The sequence below is a fragment of the Anguilla anguilla genome, chromosome 5 (genome assembly GCF_013347855.1).
Source record: "Anguilla anguilla isolate fAngAng1 chromosome 5, fAngAng1.pri, whole genome shotgun sequence".
Classification (NCBI taxonomy): domain Eukaryota; kingdom Metazoa; phylum Chordata; class Actinopteri; order Anguilliformes; family Anguillidae; genus Anguilla; species Anguilla anguilla.
Genome location: NC_049205.1, coordinates 42,067,343 through 42,075,146, shown reverse-complemented (window position 1 = coordinate 42,075,146; position 7,804 = coordinate 42,067,343).

Sequence of the window (7,804 nt, the reverse complement as noted above, 5' to 3'; positions counted from 1 at the left end):
AACAGAAGTAACAACAACAATAAATATTGGATTCAAATATTAAATGTCTCATTTGGTTAAAATTTGGTTGCATTTTTCACCATCTTATCACATTATGTCAATAAGAAGGAAAAATAAATTATTTGAATTATTATTTTCATACACATGCTCATATGCATTGCACTATTCTTTCCTCTTGTGAATCGCTGCTTTGGTGGCTCTTATGTTACATTAATATTGCCATACAGTATCACGTGCACTTACTTTATAAGAAAATGTTAAATAATCATGATATATTAATATTACTCACGGATCATTGGGAGATACATGGTTTACGGTTGTATTTGTTTTGAAAAAAGGGGTAATTTGATTGTTTAAGTAAAAAAAAAACTGACCATATTATGACTATATTACAGAACAATTGTGAAAAGCAGGCTAAGCAGAAAGTTTGAATTTTACCCCTGCTCCTCACAGCATTGTATTTGACCCAACAGTTCCAGTGATATGTATCAGACAACACCATGGCTGCTATGAATGATGAAAGCATTTTTGCTTAATACCTTCTGTCTATTTTCTATTTTAAGCCCTAGTACCTAGCTTGTCAAACATCATCATCAAAGGCCCTGCACTGTTGAAAATCTTCTGACAAGCAAACAAGCCTTAAATTGGCAAGATTATAGTAAAACTGTCTCATTCTATTTGAAGATCTTTCATGGTTTTCAACAAGAATGTAATCTTCAAGTGCTGATTTGATGCTGATTTTGTATGTATTTTTCCATATCAGCTTTCCTCTTGTGCACCCAGATCAAGATCAGGTCTATGGCAGGACTGAGTCAATTGAATATTATAGGTCAGAATATTGTGGACAAGCCCTGTGGACAAGCCTCCTCACCATGCTTTTCCAAAAAGGGTATTGCCTTCTTTTGACAGGAATCCTTGAAAACATGTCTGAAATGAATGAATTGAATGTCTGATTATTACGGCGGATCAGTAGCAATATCCTTATACCAATCTGCTTTCTTCTGTTTTACTTTCGCAACGTATTTCTGCAAGCTCCAAATACTTGACATGCCTACAAATTGCTAGGTAATCAATCACCTTATATGGTACTTTTGACTGTAATTTTCATATCACCTCAGGGCAAGGTGCTAATTAATGCAGTATCAGGATAATGGCCAACTTCGGACAGGGCACCACATATCTCCCAGACAGCCCTTTGGCTGTCTTAAGTCTACCCTATTCCATGGATCAATCTGTGTTTCATTGCTGCTGATCTTAATTAGTTTGATAAATTAAAGCAATACGTTTAAACATCCCAATGTAATAATCAGCTGAAATTCAAATCTATCCATGCAAATTGTTGCCTTTGTTGTTTTAAGTTTAACACCAGCACATTCTTTTTTGTGTAGTCCGGACTTATTTCAAAATAAGTGAAATAATGCTTAGCTATTTAATTTGAAAGTGAATGGATATTTTGATTGCTTACAAAACTGTTACCCAGTCAGAGGCTTGTCAATGACTCCTGTCTTTCATTGTCCATATTTAATTACACTGACCTTGATTATGCTACTTTGAGAAACAGCATGAAATCAAACCCCCATTAACATAAGCACCAGGTCCACCCTGCATTAACTGAACAATAAAAAAATATTTCATTTTATATGTGTTCTTGTTCAAGTCACTAATAGCAGAGCTCATTAATATTTCACTGCAATGCTTTGAGTATATTTGTTAGGGTTTCTGATGAACAGAATTGTGGAAGAAAAAGTCTGTTGTTTGGTTGTGGGTTCAGTTTTAAAGGGTAGTTTGTGAGCTTGGTAATAGAAATGGAGCACAAGGAAAATCAAGAGCACTAGCAAAAGAGGCAATCAACAATCCCCTGTTGTAGCTGAATACGAGTGATTTTCTTTGCCTTTTTAAACACATCTGTATAAATGAAAGAAGTTATAATATCAAGACAGGCTGACTATAGTTCTCAAAATCTGTTCTTGGAATGTTATTACCCCTTGCCATTGCTATTACGTGTAAGGGTAGATCTAACTAACAGCAGGTAGAAAATTGTGGAAATGCTTCATGCTGCTTGCAGAAAAAGAATGCTCTGATGGACTTTACAACATAATATTTTCCTGATTGCATCACTGTCAAAGTGTACTCAAGTGCTTAAAATGAGCATATGAAATTCCAGGCACTCTCGGCCTTTACCAAACTTTTGAACGTGTTTTTAGTTTTACAAATGTCAAGTGTTTCAAAGAGCTTGACATTTGTCCATACTGTGATCACTGCAATCAGGCAATGGGCCCCTTCAGTGCGCATTACCTGCACCTGCTGCAGCCCCAGCAGGTCTTTGATTAAATCGCATTCCCTTCCCATTGCTTTCTTGAGCCTTGTGAATGGATAGTCAGCTTGCGGTGGTGAAAATAAATAACTGATGCTGTGTTTTTTAGTACTCAGATATTTATTGGGGGATCATCTATTTATCATGACTTTCATATCAGTTCCATGCAGGTGCAGTATTGCTGTTGTTCCTGTTCCTCCAGTGACACACAAGTATATCAATATCTCCATACATCTATGGTTACTTTACACATAACTCAAACATAAACCAATTGTACTAGTTAAATTAGGAGGTTTCACTATAGATGGCTTTTCTGACAAATGGCCAAAATGGCAACATAAATCCCGCCACAGTATTATGACTAATCTTTGCCAGGGCAAAAAGCGCACTGTTACAGCTTAATGTGAAAGCCCTGCATTTTACCAGTTGTTCTAACTGGAGTGAGTGACAATTCTCCACATTTAAAATTGAAGGACACCACTGCCTATCTTGTTTTAAATAAAAAACTTTTTTTTAAAAATTTATTTGTATTATTGCTTATGGCTAAGAATATTTAATATTCATTGACTTAAGCTGTAAACCTTTTCCAAACCATTAACATTAATACAATACCATTATGTTCCTACTGCTCATACGGCAATGTTCCAGGCTTGTTTATAGTGCTATAAATCCTATAGACAAGCTTTCCCTGGCATTGTATGCAAAAGCTGTCGGCAGCTTGCTGTTGCCAAGGCAAACCAAATAGGGTTTGGCTCCCTTCTGATGTAAACTGTTGCCTAGAGTAAAAAATAAAACATTTGTGACTGATCTAAGGTCTTTTCAAATATGTGAAATATGTTAATTTAATATTTGTTCATCCATACAGTACAGCTGTTTACTGAAATGAAACTCATGCCTCTGTGTCAAGATGCCACAATTTTTTCCAGATAGAAAAAATACTCCTCATCGACTACAGCAAATGCATGATCGGCTGACTTGTAACAATAGTCCATCAGGATCTTTAATGAATTAAAAAAACATTTTAAGCTCAAAGATATTGCTACCCCTTATGGGGTGTGGTTTGCTATTTAAACCTCATTATATCACATTACAACTACCACAATTTGCCTTTGAAATAGAGGATCTTTTGGTCTCATTCGGTTGCTTTTTATGTTTAAACAATTCTTTTAGCTGGTGGGGGATAAGTTGGGGACATAACTTTTGCCATCTTTGATTCAAGGTCTTAAACATGCCTACCTTGTGCTGTTTTGCCTTTTATTTTATCCTGAACAGTATTGTATAAAAGTGCAAAAGTTTTGTATGGGTGCATAGCAGTTAGTTGGAAGGGAAAGAATGTGAGTAATATTTATGAAGCCTATAAACCATAATAATCTTGACTCAAAGCTGTAATACCAGCAACTCCATAATGGCTGTACCTCAAAGTACAGCACCTGGGCCACACTCACTCCCTTAAAAAGCGGCAGGAGAGAATTCTGCTCTGTTCACTGAAGAAAGAGTTTGCAGGGCATGTATGTCTACACTCCTTTAGGGTGGGGAGCAAACAAATCTGCTTTGTGCCTTTCCCTTTCATAGTGCTTGTTGATGTGTACAGTGCTGTCCCAGGGATGCTTTTGGGAAGGAATGACCTTTTTCTTCTTGATTGTGATGCACAGGAAATTATGGCTTCCTTTAGACTGGAGGTGGCTGATACTATGACAAACTCCCCCAAAGCTATCCTAGTGAACATAGGTCATGTTTGACAGTTGGACACCTGGAAATTCTGACAGACTGAAGCACTACAGGAATGAACAGAAGAAAGCAGGACAAATGGCTTTGCCCCCCAGATATTAACAACCCTTTTTTTTACTTTTCCTTACAGTTTCCCCCTGCAGGAATTGGCTCAGCCACTCCCTAGCAGAAGTTTCAAATGTACATTGGTCAGTGTGGCTGAGCTCCTTGCAGCACTCATTATTTCTCATCCCCGCCACACCATTATATTTCAATGTTCTGGAAATGCGAGCACGGGTATATTTGGCTTTGTGTTCTGTAAGTGTGATTGCTGTTGGCCCTGAAGTGCCATTGTTTCCTTCTCCCTACTGAGACATGTTTTCAGAGATTTTTCTTGTGAAATTTTTATTTCATGTTATTAAACTTCTTATGGCCCAAACTTTGTATTGCATCACATTAGGTTTGTCCGACCACATTGTTCTGCTTTATAGCACAACTATTCCTACAGTGTATTGAATATGTCTCACCTCCCTGTGAAGAGTGCCTTTCTACAGGCTTTGGTATGCTGTGACCTGGATACTGGCTGCCCTTTACACAGTGTAATTGAAAGGAAAGCAACATGTGTAAACTGTGATTCTATAAACAAGGAGAGGACCTCCAGAAACACATTTTTCGATCTTCAGGCCTGCTGAAGCATGACAGAGCACTGAGGTGGTATTTACAGTATTGTGATGGCCGGTGTGAAGTATGCTTTACTTTCATATATCGTGAGATTTTTCAGTTTGGAGGCAGGCTCGGACAGGTGAGCATTTGTTTGTTTACTGAACCATGGCTATGTACCTAACCATTTCACAATACTATGAATGGATGGAGATAAATGGTATGTACCATACAATAGAAATTATACAATTGTTCTCTTGAGAGCATGCTGTTCATGGAGTAATATATGCATTTAAAATCAATAAAGCAACCAAACCAGTTTTCCTGAGTTAAGAATTAGAAGAAAATATTGGATGAGAGGTCATTTATTCATGGATAGTGTGAAAGTCTAAAGTGGAAACAGGCTGAGCCTTGCATACAGATGATTCCTTGCTGAAATTAAAATTCACCTTAGTTTTATATATTATATTATATTATATTATGCATAAAAAGTTAGACAGCTGGTCTTCATAAATGCGAATTGCAAATTACTCAGTATCAGACCTGGGTCAAATACGTATTTGTTTTAGATTCACATACTTTTCTACGCTTTACTGATCTTGTCTGGTGTATTAGAACCAATGAAATACTCTCAAAAAGTGCAAACCCTGCCTTCTAGTCATATTGGCAGGCTCAAGTACTCCAGGCTAGATCAATAGAGCACAGAAAAGTATTTGAATCCAAAACAAATAAGTATTTGACACAGGTCTGCTCAGTATATAAAATATATAGGCCATGTAGCCTACATTCACTTGTGTAACCAACTGAAATCCAGAGGGGTTTTGTATTTAAATTTAGTTTATTTTCCTACTCATGAATTTATTTAAATTATTATGTATTCGCATTATTATTACTTTTCTTGACTGTAATTTCTCATTTGTTGACCTTGCAACAGGCTACTTTTCTTATATTTTCAACTATGATTTGATCTATATTTTATATTCATATATTTTTATTTCTCTTGATGTTGTTGTTCACATAAAAACTTGCAGTTATGTCCAACATCTTTTAATTGCTTAATATAAATCGTAAATAAGTCAAATTTAATTGTTAGATCTGTTCATATTATATAATTAAGGACAATGCCGCTTCTAATGACAAGTGAAATAACATAGCCTGCTAGACTGCATCCATTGGCTTTTGGTTAGAGGCATTAGTAGGCCTATGCTTTACACTTTATGAGTCATTCAGTAGTCTACTTTTCAAGTTTTCGTACCAATTTAATTGTCTGCTAAATGCCTGTAATGCAATATTCACTGTTCATAAGCATCTGGATCACCTTCCAAGGGTCTACAGATGAAAATAAGCTCTTGACCTAAATCTGGCAAGCCAGATACGTTAATTGTTGTGCAAGGTCCCTTTCAAATAAATTAGTAAATAAAATTAAAAAAATATGTAATATAAATAAATCCACTGGAGACTGTTTTTATGACTTGAAAATAGCTAAATATGTCCTCCATGCTAGTGAAAAATGGTTTGAGCCAATAACTGAAAAGGGATTTGGTTAAGACTGAACACAGCCCTTTATTCTTTTAAAGTCTACGGATATTAGCATTTCACACAATTTCGTGATGGTTGTGATTTTTTGAAGGGAAATTGTAGTATCTATTTTATCATTTGGTAGATGTTTCACAAGCTCACACGGAAACCATTTTCACAGAGCTAATGACCTGCTTTGAGGAAGACTGCTTACTACAGTCAAATGTAACTGCACTTGGAACAAACAGAGCAAATGTGGTGATCAAGACTAGAAAATCTATACTTTCATGAATCAAAGCAATGCAATCTAATGTGTTCCACATACATTGTAATTGTCACCTTGCTTCCCTCTTGTTCCTCAGATGCATGTAAAGTCATACCCAAAGCAATCAAGCAGCTCTGCAGAGATACATTTAGCCACTTTTCCAATAGCTGTAAATGACATAAGCCTTACAATGACTTTCAAGCGTTCACTGAGGCAGATAAACTGATAATGTTGACACCTTGCTCCACTAAATACCTCAGTCAGCTTGAGTATGTCCAAAGGATCCTCAACCAGTATGATGGTCAGTTACTTGAAGTCATCTGATGAAAATGACAGATTGTTCACAGTAGAGTGAATAGCTCAGCAACTTTCAGATCCAACAACAAAAATAACTACAGATTATTATTCCTATGTTTCACTCTACATTCACTGTACAATAGAACAGCATATGTTGATCGCACACACTGTAAATGAAAACCTTGTTTTCATCTGTATTCGTGTGAATCTGAATTTGAGGCTTTAGCCTCCACTTCAAAACCCTACATCTGAAACTTGTCTTCTGATGTTTTCTCAAATGTGAAAAAACATTTATGCTGTTGCCTTCAGTATAGGTCCCAATTCACCCTCATTTCTTTCTTCTGTTTTGCTGCTTTCTTTTCTCTCCTCACAGTGCTATCTTCCCCCATTCCTTTTAATCTCCATTACCTCCTTTTTCCTTCTTTCCTACTGTTGAAGCTAATACAAGCAGTGAGACATGGCATGTATTAAATGTGATGGAGGGCAAGGCTTTTTATCTCCATTTACGGTGGTGATGATAAAACATTTAAAGGAGAGATGCTGAAAATGTTTAGATCAATGTTAATGAGGCCAAGGCCTCTATGAATCACACATCCATAAAACATTTATCACACTGCTGTTGAGAAGAGTGGTGAGAATCTGTACTGTTGAAAGCTATATGAGGCTCCTTCAAACCGGCAAAATAAAAATAACCGGAGAGACCAAAAAGATATGTTTATTTCATGCCACCACACTGTTTTCATCTGTGTGTGCATTGATGCTTTTTAGGAGTGAATACTGAGAAAAGACTATAAGTTACTACAGCGGTAGAGCCACCAGTTTATCTCCACCATGTGGAGGGATTCAAACTAGTTATCCTCCAGTGGTCCCCATAGGTGCTTCAACTGCACAGTCAAGTGACCAATCATACAACTGAGTTTCTAATGGAGACATTTATAAAAACAATTAGTTGTTGGGAGAGTCAGGGGAAGAAAAGGGAACATGGATGGATGTTTAAATGCTACAAAAAGCATGTTTTTGAGCAAAGGAGTGAAGTAATATTC